Raw genomic sequence first — 11,635 nt, 5'->3', positions numbered from 1 at the left:
GAGAGCAGCTAAAGAGCTCAAACTGAGCGTGTGTTTGTGAATAACAGAAGGGCCCAGGTGGCAGGGAGAATTGTCAGTGACAAGAGGAACATCTATGCTAGAAAATACATTGCTATCAGCTTTTGCTAGAACAAATGAATAATCAGACACTTTCTAAAGTGTGTGTACATTGTGTTTCCATGAGGGCCAGAGGGGAGAGGGGGGTGGATGGGAGGGGATTTGGACCCGATGACCTCCAGAGATCCCTTCCAACCTCAACCATTCTGTAACATGTGGACAAAAGAGAAATGTCAGAGGCCTTCGATCTCCTGGGGTCCACACAGACGGATTGTTCAACTGCTCTGTCAGTTGGCTTTGCTGTGCTTTGCAGGCATGACAGCGTCTTTGCCAACCTGGGAAGCCATGCCACGCCACCTTAGTTTCTGCACTGGTTCCTAGGTGGTACCTCTGGCACAGAACTCTCAAAGTTTTTGTTCTCAAACAACTGAGAAACCATTTATAGTTCATGCAGACTGAACTAGGGATGAGAATCTCCAGGTTATCAGATGCAAAGATGTGATGTACTGACAGGCTGTCACAGGGCACTGTTTGTTTGGACAAGGTTGTGTTCAGCAGCGGGTCCCATCTACAGCACAGCTCTACCTCCTGTTCTGCACACTGAAGTACAAATCCCAGGACAGGTGGGCCAGATGAGTCTGGCACACAGGATCTCATTGCAAATGCGTACGGCACAGTGCTACAAATGAGTGAACTGTTGATCTGGTGTGGTGGCAGCCAAGTGATTAAGGCTTCGATTGTTTTGTGGTAATGGAAGAAACAGGTCTGCCATCTAACAGGACCAGCCTGTTGGTAATTACATACGTAATGTTGGACCGGTAATGATTAGGCAGAGACATTGACCATAATGGCAGGGCCATCCTGACTCCTTGCCAAGGAGCACGAGTGCACTGGATGAGGAGGAATGGAAGAAATTGGGGGTCTAATAGGGACCCATGGTGAAACCTTCAAAGGTGTCATGGGAGGGACAGGAATCTTCTGGATTTATTAACCTCTTTGTAGTTGAAAACTGAGAAAGAGGTGACACCCATCCCCTTTTCAGACAGGAGTGACAGAACATCTTGGTTTTCTCCTCTCCCATCCTTGTTACTGACAGCAGATGCAGGCCAGACTGCTTCCTGAGTGCTGGTGTGGCTGTGTCCTGGAGCCAGGTAAGCTGAGATCCATCCACCACAAAGTAGCTGAGCACATATTTCTCTTTGGGAAACACCAAGCAGAATTATGGTGCCCAGTGCCACTGGGGAGATAAGCTTCAAGGAGCTGTTCAGATTTTCCTGCTAACATTACAGACTATTTGATAACTACTTCCAATGTAACAAGCATGTGAGACATCTAAGTTCAAGTCCTCATCTGCTCAGAGCTGCAACACTGGAGCTCAGAAGTGAACCAACATTCTGAAATGCAGTTTGATTACAAGGAGATTAGAAATACTTGATTTGTAGTGCACACAGATGGCTGTGGGCTCACAGACTGGACCAGTCTTGTTTTTCCACACAGAGATACAGCAGTGAAACTAAGTGTGAATGCTGTAATTTTGTTCATTTTGCATACTTCACATACCACACCTGCTCAAACAGTAGTTTATTCTCAGCTTCATTCAGCAAGGTCGGGATATGTGCTTTCAAGCAGAAGGTATGGAGGAAGCCTATCAAAAACCTAGATTCTAAGGTCAGGACAAAATTGCTCAAACATGACCATAGCAGCAGTAAGACTTGAACCCACAGTTTTGACTGTGCTTAACTTAGAAAATTACTCTCATCTGAACATCAACATTTGGAGCATCTGAAGTTGCAGATATCTGCTTTATTGACACTGGTACAGCAGCAGAGTGACAGAAAATGCTTGTGTCCATAAGCAAATGGAAGACTACTTCCTACCAGTGAAGCTCTAGCTACTGCAAATCCACAGCTGGATAGATACTTTGTGTAAGTTCTGGTTATCCCAGAGGAAGATCATTTTTCACTTCCTAACACCACCTGGAAAGGAGAGGCTTTGTTTAGTCCACCCATGTCAAGATGAGTCTTTTGGTCCCTAAAATCATGTCTCAATGCACCATCCAGCATTGTTTTAGGAATGTTCAGAGTTAAGTTGACTCTCATTATTTCACTTTATGAGGCAGTTTCTTAAACCTGAAACTAATGTGATGAAACTAGCCAGAAGGCTCGTGCTTGGCACCAGAGCCTGAAATGCCAGAGTCATAGAATCATAGTATCACAGAATGGTTTGAGCTGGAAGGGACCTTCAAAGATCATCTAGTCCAAAACCCCTGCTATGGACAGGGACATCTTTCACTTGATCAGATTGCCCAAAGTCCCATCCAACCTGAGCTTGAACACTTTCAGTGACAGGTGTTCACAACTTCTCTGGGCAACCTGTTCCATTGTCTCACCACCCTCATTATAAAATATTTCTTCCTCATGTCCAACATAAACCCACCCTCTTTCAGTTTAAAATCATTGCCCCTTGCCCTGTCATTACAGGTCCTGGTAAAAATTCTTTCTGTCTTTATTATAAGCCCTCTTCATATATTGAAAGGCCAGAATAAGGTCTTCTCAGAGCCTTCTCTTCTCCAGGCTGAAGAACTCCAACCCTCTCAGCCTTTCTTCAAAGTTCCTTCCTTCCAGAACTGCCCTTTCTGAATGATGGCTATACCCACCTGCAAGGCACAAATCTACTGCTCGACTCGCTTGAGCTAACAGTACAAACTGCGCACCTGCCTCCTGTAATAAAGGCTTACCTTTGCAGAAGGGACTTCTCACGTTTTAGCTCTGAGCTTGTTTACTCGACTCTCAGCAATATCTGCCCTTTCCTCAGCCTCTTTGAGCTTATGCTGTGCTTTTCTGAATTTGGAGAAATTAATAGTGGCTTGTTCATCCTGAAATGACAAAACAAAAGGAACTTAAAATGCATCTGGCAGCACGCTGGGACACAGAGCCAACTTTTAAACTGACAGTCCTAGAAAATGGCAAATAAGTATTTGCTTCAGTTTAGTGACTCACAGCTTCCTCAGCTTGTCTTTTGTAGGATTTGATTTTTGTCTGCAGTTTATCTACCAGATCTTGTAAGCTCATGGTGTTCTTCCTGTTTTCTTCATTCTGTGGAAAGGGAATGTGCAATTACACATCCTTGGGAGACAAAACATCAGAAGAATTGCTTTCTATTTATACCCACCTGAAAAGTAAGCTCTTTGACACGCCGTTCATATTTGCGGATATTTTTCATAGCCTCTGCGGATTGTTTATGTTCTTCATCCAGCTCAGCTTCTAACTCTTGAATCTGGTGAATCAATCAACAATTGGCTTGAGCCCTCATGCAGGACTTAGAGAAGAAAGGTGTCTGTGACATCCATGTTCAGTGCTGGTACCCACCCTGGCCTCCATCTTCAAGAGCTGTTTCTTGCCTCCCTTCAGGGCCAGCTGCTCAGCCTCATCCAGACGGTGCTGCAGGTTCTTCACTGTCTGCTCCAGGTTCTTCTTTATCCTCTCCAGGTGGGCGCTGGTGTCCTGCTCCTTCTTCAGCTCTTCTGCCATCATGGCTGCCTGGGAAGGGAGATGACACAAGAAACTGGAAGTATGTAAAAGAACAGTGCCTTGCTGCACACATGGAGCTCGTAATGGTAGAAAGGGTAAATGGTCATTACAGTGACCTTCATTGGCACTCAGGTGCCATGGGGTAGAGCAGGAGCAACAGCAAAGCTTGGGAGCAGGGCACAGCATGGCTGAAAGGCTTCTCTGCATAACACATGCGGAGTGTGCTGGAGTCTGCACGCTGTGCCTCAGTGCATGCCCTGTTACTGCCACAATAGCCTGGATGGCTAGAGTTACATGGCAGAAAATTGTTTAAAATAACCTATGTTATTTAAGACAAAACTAAGATATATTTTGCTCTCAAACATTTGATTCCTACACAATCAAATCAAGCATTTTGGTGAAATATTGAGTGACATTACCTATAAACAGTGTAAAATTCAACAAATTGCTTTGGCAGCAAAATACCTGAAAAAGTCTAAATTGAAAAATGTGAAAGTAAAATAATGACATTAGAAATTTAAATGTATATATATAAATGTGTGTGTGTGTATAATTCATTTCAATGCTCTATTTCTGTTTTATTCTAACAGAATAGAAATGATCTAATTTTTTTTTTCATTTTCATGAGCAAGTGGAGAAGTTTTCATTATATTTTAACTCCAAATAATGTTTTTAAGTTTTAAGATTTTGTTTTGATCCTATGCATCAAAAATCATTAGCAGCTTGGGTCCCCCGATACACCAGCCCTATTGCCTGGCTGAGCTTCACTGGCCTTGCACAGGAGGATACAGCACCAATATTGAATGGACATTCACAATTCTCATTTGAAAAGTTCTTAAATAGGACTTTGAAAAGATAAATATTTAAATACATTAGACACTTTAGTGCTTTCAATACTGCAGGATTTTCTTGTGGTTTACATTTTCATGCAGCACTGGATAAAGTTATTTGTTTTAGAGTGACTGAATGTGGGTTTAGTTCATTATGATGACAACCGCCCCAATAACTCATCTGTCAGCAGGACAATTTCCCTGTTGCTCTAATCCTCCTCTGACACGTAGCCCCTTCAACCAGGCCCACAGACTGGTTCTTTGCCCAATTTGTGACAAGAGTATTTACATTAACTCCCAGTGGCAATGCTGTTGGAAGCCCTGAAAATTTCAAGAGAAAAACACAGTAACACCCTCACATCTGCAATTGCCTTCTTTGCTCTTTCTTCAACATTTTTTGCTCCATTAGTAATATCTTCCATCTCAGTTTGGATTTGTGCCATATCAGTTTCAAGCTTCTTCTTTGTATTAAGAAGGCTGGTGTTCTATGAAGGAGAAAAAGAGAGGTGTTGAGTGCCCGTCTTTGGTACCTTACACAGAGACCATGAATTACTATTCGTTCTTACTCTGTGAATCTCTGGACCCCAAAAATATGTCCGCCTTAGCATAGGAACTACCTGGGTATGGAGGAGCTGCACACGTTCGGTGGCATCCAGAAGCTCCTGCTCAGCCACTTTCCTCAAGCGGTCCGTCTGCTCCAGGGCTACCCGTAGCTCCTCAACTTCAGCCTGTAGCAGGTTTGCTCTGCACTCCACCATGGCCACCTGCTCCTTCAGGTCCTCCTGTCTCCTGAGAGCATTGTCCAAGTACAGCTGCGTGTCCTAAATAGGAAGAGCCAATTTTGTCCTAATGAAATTCTCGGACACTATGCTTAAAAATAAATCAACCAGACAGGTAAAACAAGACATTGAGAACTCCCTGGATGCTATGCAGGTGTTTCTGTGCCTCTGCAGCCTGGCGGTTGGCATGGCTCAGCTGTATCTCCATTTCATTCAGGTCTCCCTCCATCTTCTTCTTCAGCCTTAAGGATTCACTTCTGCTCCTGATCTCAGCATCCAAAACATCCTGCATTGTCTCCACAGTCTTTTGGTGGTTCTTTTTTAACTGGCTGATCTCCTCATCTTTCTCAGCAATCTTTCTGTTGCTTTCTGATGTAATCTGAGTCAGTTCTTGATTGACACCAAGGATTTTGACCTCTTCATGCTCAAGAGCTGCCTTTAAAAGAAGGGGGGAAAACAAACACAAAAGTAGTGTTTCAGAGAACACAATCATTGTGATGTTACTCAGCGACTTCACAGAAACTCCTTAAGTTTGTGGCAATCAGCCTTGCACACAGCCACTGCCCAGGAGAGACTGCTTTCTACTTTTTCCATTAACATTTAAACTAAACTCACCTCTGCCTCTTCCAGAGCTAACCGCAGCTCAGATTTTTCTGCTTCAGCTTGCTTTTCGTCTTTCTCAAGGTCTCTGATTATTTTGCCATTTTCAGTAATTTGTTCAGTCAGATCAGTTATTTCCTCTGTGAGATAAGAATGACATCAGCCTGGGGTAACCAGAGAAGTTGAACTCTATGCTTTGTGACTGTGTTCAACACCTCTTTCATATACCTGCATATATACATATGTATACACATATGTACATGTGTACACAGTTGTGTATGTGTATATGTATGTACAGATAAAAACAGATAAGCCAACTCATGCAGAGTGACATAAACACAGGGGCATTGGTGTGGTTTCACAGCCCTCCTTACAGAGAGCCTGGAGGATACCTGCATGTGTGTATGTCTCCAGATAGGCCACCAGGGTAACACTATAGGTCTTGCCATTATATGTTCACAGTGCATCTGTAAAATTCTCTTTCAGAAGCTGTACAGCCTCTTGAGGGCACCACCGTTACTTGGGAGTGGCACCTAAATGCCCTTGGTCATACATCTCTGCAGCAGATAATGGAGAGCCAGGACATTTGCTTTATTAGCTTTGTCACTTTGCAAACTTGCTCGACAACTTTTGGTGAGACATTTATGTTCTCAGTTAAAATGGAGAGAATAGTAATGACAGAGTCCTGTAACTTAGTGCACCTCGTGCAGACATGAGCGTGCCTGTAAAGCATGCCTTGTTGTGGTAGGAATGTGAACATCTAATGGGAAACCGGAGCCAAACACTTACGCTTCAGAGTCTTGTTTTCCCTTTTGATGGTTTCAAGCTGATCCAAGCTTTCCTCATAGGCATTTTTCACTTTGAAAACCTCTGTGTTCAGCAAGCGTGATTCTTTAGAGAGAGCCTCCCACTCCAGCTGGCTCTCCTCGTACTTTCCCTTCCATTCCGCCACAATCTGCAAGACATCATGTTTCATTCCCTGCTAGTATTGAAAATGTTATTTTATTTGTGGCTATTTTCTGTACTAGATATGTACCGTAGTCTCTGAAAACAAGGACAAATTCCTATTGCCATGCTCCACAAGAGCTTATAACTGTCAGACACAACTTGATTTCAGTATTGACTTGAGTAAGGAGTATTAGTTTGGCCTTCTAGGAATGCTAGACTTAAAAGATACTGTGCTCACTTATCACCTTATCAAAGTTCTGCTGTTTCTTGTCAAGGCCAGCTGCCAATGTGTTTGCTCTTTCTTTGTCCACTGTCAGATCCTGCACCTCCCCCTGCAACTTCACTTTCATCTTCTCCAAGGAGACGCACTTTGAATTCACACTCTCTGCCTGCTGCCCTGCTTCCTGGAGATGCTGAGAGAGTTTTTTCCTTAAGGAATATAAATAAAACAAGCATATGGTTCAAAAAATCAGTGTACATAATTTAATGAGTACAATATCAAAAGTAATTTTTTCAATTCAGTGTATATGCAAGCCCCAATAAAATAATTTAGGTCTAGCTACTAACAGTAGGTCTATGTTCTGCACAATGTACATAACACTTGGCTGGTTCATCCCATCTATCATGTACTTGGCCTCCTCCAGCTCCTCCGTGCGCTGGATCGCGTCCGTCTCGTATTTGGTTCTCCACTGGGCCACTTCGCTGTTGGCCTTGGACAGGGCACGCTGCAGCTCCCCCTTGGCTTCCTGCTCCTCCTCATACTGTTCCCGGAGCAAGTCACAGTCATGGCGAGCAGACTGCAAGGCGTGGGCCAGGGCGTTCTTGGACTAAAAATTACGCATAATATCACGTATTTATGTTAGCTGTGACCACCAGTCATCCCATGGCCTTGCACAATAAAAATATGGTCACCGCAGCTTGGGCAGAAGACAAAGGGCCAGAGGTTTATAAGTGTTCAGGCAGCTATCTTCAGCTGCAACCAACTTTTCGCAGCTCTACCACTAGAAAAGATCACGAGTGATGCTCTCACCTTGGCATATGCTGTAGCTTTTCTTCCCTGGGGCTATAGAAGCAAAAGAAATCACATAGACCATGGCTTTGAAGTTAAAAAGCATGTGAAAAAATTCACCAAAAGTGAAACCACTTTTAATGTGTCAGAGACCTCCTTAGCAAAGCACTTTACCACAGTGCTCACTGTACATATTCTGCCCAGTAGTAATTTTATTGTTAGACTGTTGACAACAATACTACAAAGTTCCAAAAGTGTTTTTTAAACGAACTGAGGCTCTGATGCATTTTGAAGACTTAGCATTATTCTATCTCCTATTCTGTTTTAATCATGAGTTTTGCTGTTCATTCAGACTTCCACATACACATGCTTAACCCACAATCCTCTCAGCTTTAACTACATAAGTGCATAGCACTTAGTTTCCTTACAGTTCCTCTTTCTTATCTTCTTAGTTTCAAAGCTTCCTTTCCTTTCTTGTTTGTTATACCTTCTAAATTTCTTCTATACTGACATCCTTTTTTGAAAGAACATTAGGGAATTTGGCAATCCTGTCTCTAGGTCTAGATGTTTCTCTTCAAGTTGTATCACTCTTTGTAGCTTATTCTGTGTTTTCTTCCCACTCCATTTTACCATACCTTCTACTAAACACTTTAATACTCTCCACCACTTTGCACAGGTTTAGTAATTTCTTCTGCTTTCCTACCCCTGCTGTCAATGTTTATTTGACCTCTCCTTTTTCTGTTCATTCACTCTGGAAACTTCCTCTTCTCTGCAGTTCATCTGCTGGGTTACTGTAAGTCTCTGGTCCTGCTTGACCCGCATAGGGAACTTTCCCCTTTTTCCCCTTTCTTCCTTTTCTCTTAAACTCACTTCATAATACTTAGTAATATTACCACTGATTCCAGGTAAGTTTCCCTACTTTTTTCCACACAGGTATTTGCAATACATAGCGCGGTGCGTTTGGGTACCCAGTGCTACAAGGACCCTGATTCATCATTGCTGCTGCCAGAGGACAAGAGCTACCCGTGCTTCATCAGGACTGGGTGACTGGCACGTGGTATTTTGCCCTGCCTGTATCTAAGTGACTCCTCATCGTTTCCCAACTTACGGACTAATGTTAGTGCTGCCAATGACATTTTTGCCTTACCTATCTGTTGGGCAATTTGACTTAAGGCAGTCATCAAGGAGGCCATATAATGATCCCTTGGTGCAGGATGTTTAACCAGGTTAAGAGCTGGTGTAGCACAAAGGCTAAACGGTTTACCTATTTCATTCCTACTTTATTAAATGTTTGAAGTAGATTCTAAAAGTCTAGCCCACAACTGTACTTTCTTTCACTGACCCAAGATCTGCAGCTATTTGTCATACATCTTCTGGTGTCATTTCTTTTAATGTAACGAGACTCTGCAGTACATCTCTGTTGTGGGATGGCGGTAGTAGTCACTGTATATGCTGTTATTACCAACTCCTTTTTTCCATTCATATGTATTATCCCAATAAGTGTTTCCTCCTCCCATTCTAAGTCTCCATCGCTTCCTGCAGGTCAGCAGCTCTTCTTCATTTTTGCATCCTGATCTGCTTTTTGCAAGCATCCAATTTTAGTTTCACATTTTTTATGATCAGCTCCCTTTGGATCTCTCCCTTGCTCTGTAGTGAACCATTGCAAAGTATATTTTAATCCTTAAAAATGCTTCTATTGTTTTTCTTTGTTTTTCTAAATTCACCTGATTGTCTAATTCCAGTTGTATCCCTTGTTACATTTTGAGCTACTAGATGATATTCCTTTTCTAAAGACAAATTTGCTTTAGAAAATTTGCTTAATTGTTTCTTTTAAAACACAATTTTCATGTTGAAGCAGTATGATTTTATGCTGTGACACTGACTTAACTGACACAAAATGCTTTAGCAGCTTCCCATAGTTGGTCCTGTGATACAAGAGGTATATCCTAAATTTTCACTTTGTAAGCTTTACAATAACTGGAAACATTTATTCTACACCACCCTCTGTCCTGTGGGCTGAAGTAACACCTCCATCCTTTCTTGGAGAAGTGCCTATAGCCCATGCTGTCATCTCTAGAATTTTGGGGTCTTCTTGTAGCCCTCCAACAGCATCTTTTTCAGACTTTTCCTGAGCCATTTTAGATTTTTTTTTCCCAAGCTTTCAATTTCATTCTAAGATTCCCCTTGAGCACTACGCACAATGACATTACAATGAACTGGCCAGATTTATAGAATCATCTTGCAAGTATGATCACTCTAAAAAGATTCCTCAGAAGAAAAGAAGAAAGAATTTGGTTATGGTCTGTGTGCTCCCACATGACATTCTCCATCAAAAGGTGTTGTAAATTCCCTTTGCCCTGATAAGGGATAGAGGTGGGGGAGTCACAGACCAAACCAGTATTTATTTGAACACCTTTTATTAACTAAGTTGCTACAGTCATTAGCCTCGAGCTATTATCATTATTGCCAGGCAACTCTGGACTCACCACATTCACGTATTTCTTCACAGCTCACTTACACACATTCACCCATATGTCCCCAGTAGGAGCAACACCTGGAAGGCCAAGCCCAGCCTCAGGGGCTCCTGTTTTCAGCAGGTTGTACGTATAATCCTGTAGTCTTTGCATGTGGCAGCCACCACCCTCTTGGATGTGGTCCCAGTCATACAACACGTTGCTGATGCTGATGTTTGCCAGTGAGAGGTTGTTGAGGCCCCATCCCTGGAGGTGTTCAAGGTCAGGCTGGACGTGGCCTTGGGCAACCTGGTCTAGTGGGAGGTGTCCCTGCCCATGGCAGGGGGGTTGGAACTCAATGATCTTCAAGGTCCTTTTCAACCTAAACCATTCTACGATTCTATGGAAAAGAGGACTCCGGGGAGACCTTATAGCCCCTTCCAGTATCTGAAGGTTGGTGAGGCACTGGAACAAGTAACCCAGAGAAGTTGTTGAGGCCCCACCCCTGGAGGTGTTCAAGGCCAGGCTGGATGGGGCTTTGAGCAACTTGGTCTGGTGGGAGGTGTCCATTCCTATGGAGGGGGGTTTGAGCTAGATGATCTTTAAGGTCCCTTCCAACCTAAAGCATTCTATGATATGAACTTTAAAGTGTCACTCATTAACTTGTTTCCTTCTATTTATTTCTAATGTTTTCTGTAACTGTACCAATGAGCCTGGAATATGCATTTTGGGAACAATTAGGTCTCACTCATGGTACACATTACAGGGTCTCTCTGCTACTGAAGGGAAAAAATACTCCCTGAGCAGATCTTTGTGCCTGCTTTACCTGACTCTGTTTGGAGCTGGGCTTTTTGTATCAGCATCTCACTCATATTTCTTTGGTTTTCCTCAAATTTGGCTTTCATAACTCTCATCTGGTCTTCCAGGGTGCGGTATATTTTTTCCAGGTTAGCCTGAAAGAGAGTAAGAAAGTGGAATCTGTGTATGTGTGTTTGTATTGCATTAAATTCCCACCAGACAGAAATATTGCCAATTCAAGTATTTCACTTATAAAGAAACACCTTGGACTTAGTAACGATCTCTGTACTACTGGCCAAGTAATCAGTCTCCATCTTCAGCTCACTCTTCTCCTTCTCCAGCTTCTGCTTCACTCGTTGCAGGTTGTCGATCTGCTCCCCAAGCTCAGCTGTGCTGTCTGCGTGCTTCTTCCGCAGTGCGGCAGCCGTGGCTTCGTGCTGCAGCGTGGCCTCTTCGAGGTCACAACGCATCTTCTGAAATTCTGCCTCACGCTTCTTGTTAAGTTCAGTTTGAGCGGTGGTGGCTCCTCCAGCCTCTTCAGGTCTTTCACTGATTTCCTCAAGTTCATTAGCCAGCTCATCACAATGCTTCTCTGCTTTTGCCCTCATTGCTTTCTCACTCATGGTTTCCT

At 43.1% G+C, this 11,635-nt stretch overlaps 1 pseudogene; it reads right to left on the bottom strand.

Annotated features, from left to right (window-relative positions):
* Positions 1-2,749: 2,749 nt before the first annotated feature.
* The window catches only part of LOC104294715, a 24,615-nt pseudogene continuing 15,729 nt past the window's right edge, over positions 2,750-11,635 (bottom strand).

This window comes from Charadrius vociferus, unplaced genomic scaffold, assembly GCF_000708025.1.
Source record: "Charadrius vociferus isolate BGI_N301 unplaced genomic scaffold, ASM70802v2 scaffold121, whole genome shotgun sequence".
Taxonomy (NCBI): Eukaryota; Metazoa; Chordata; class Aves; order Charadriiformes; family Charadriidae; genus Charadrius; species Charadrius vociferus.
The sequence above is the reverse complement of the archived record's forward strand: the minus strand, read 5'-3'. Positions and strand labels throughout refer to the sequence as shown.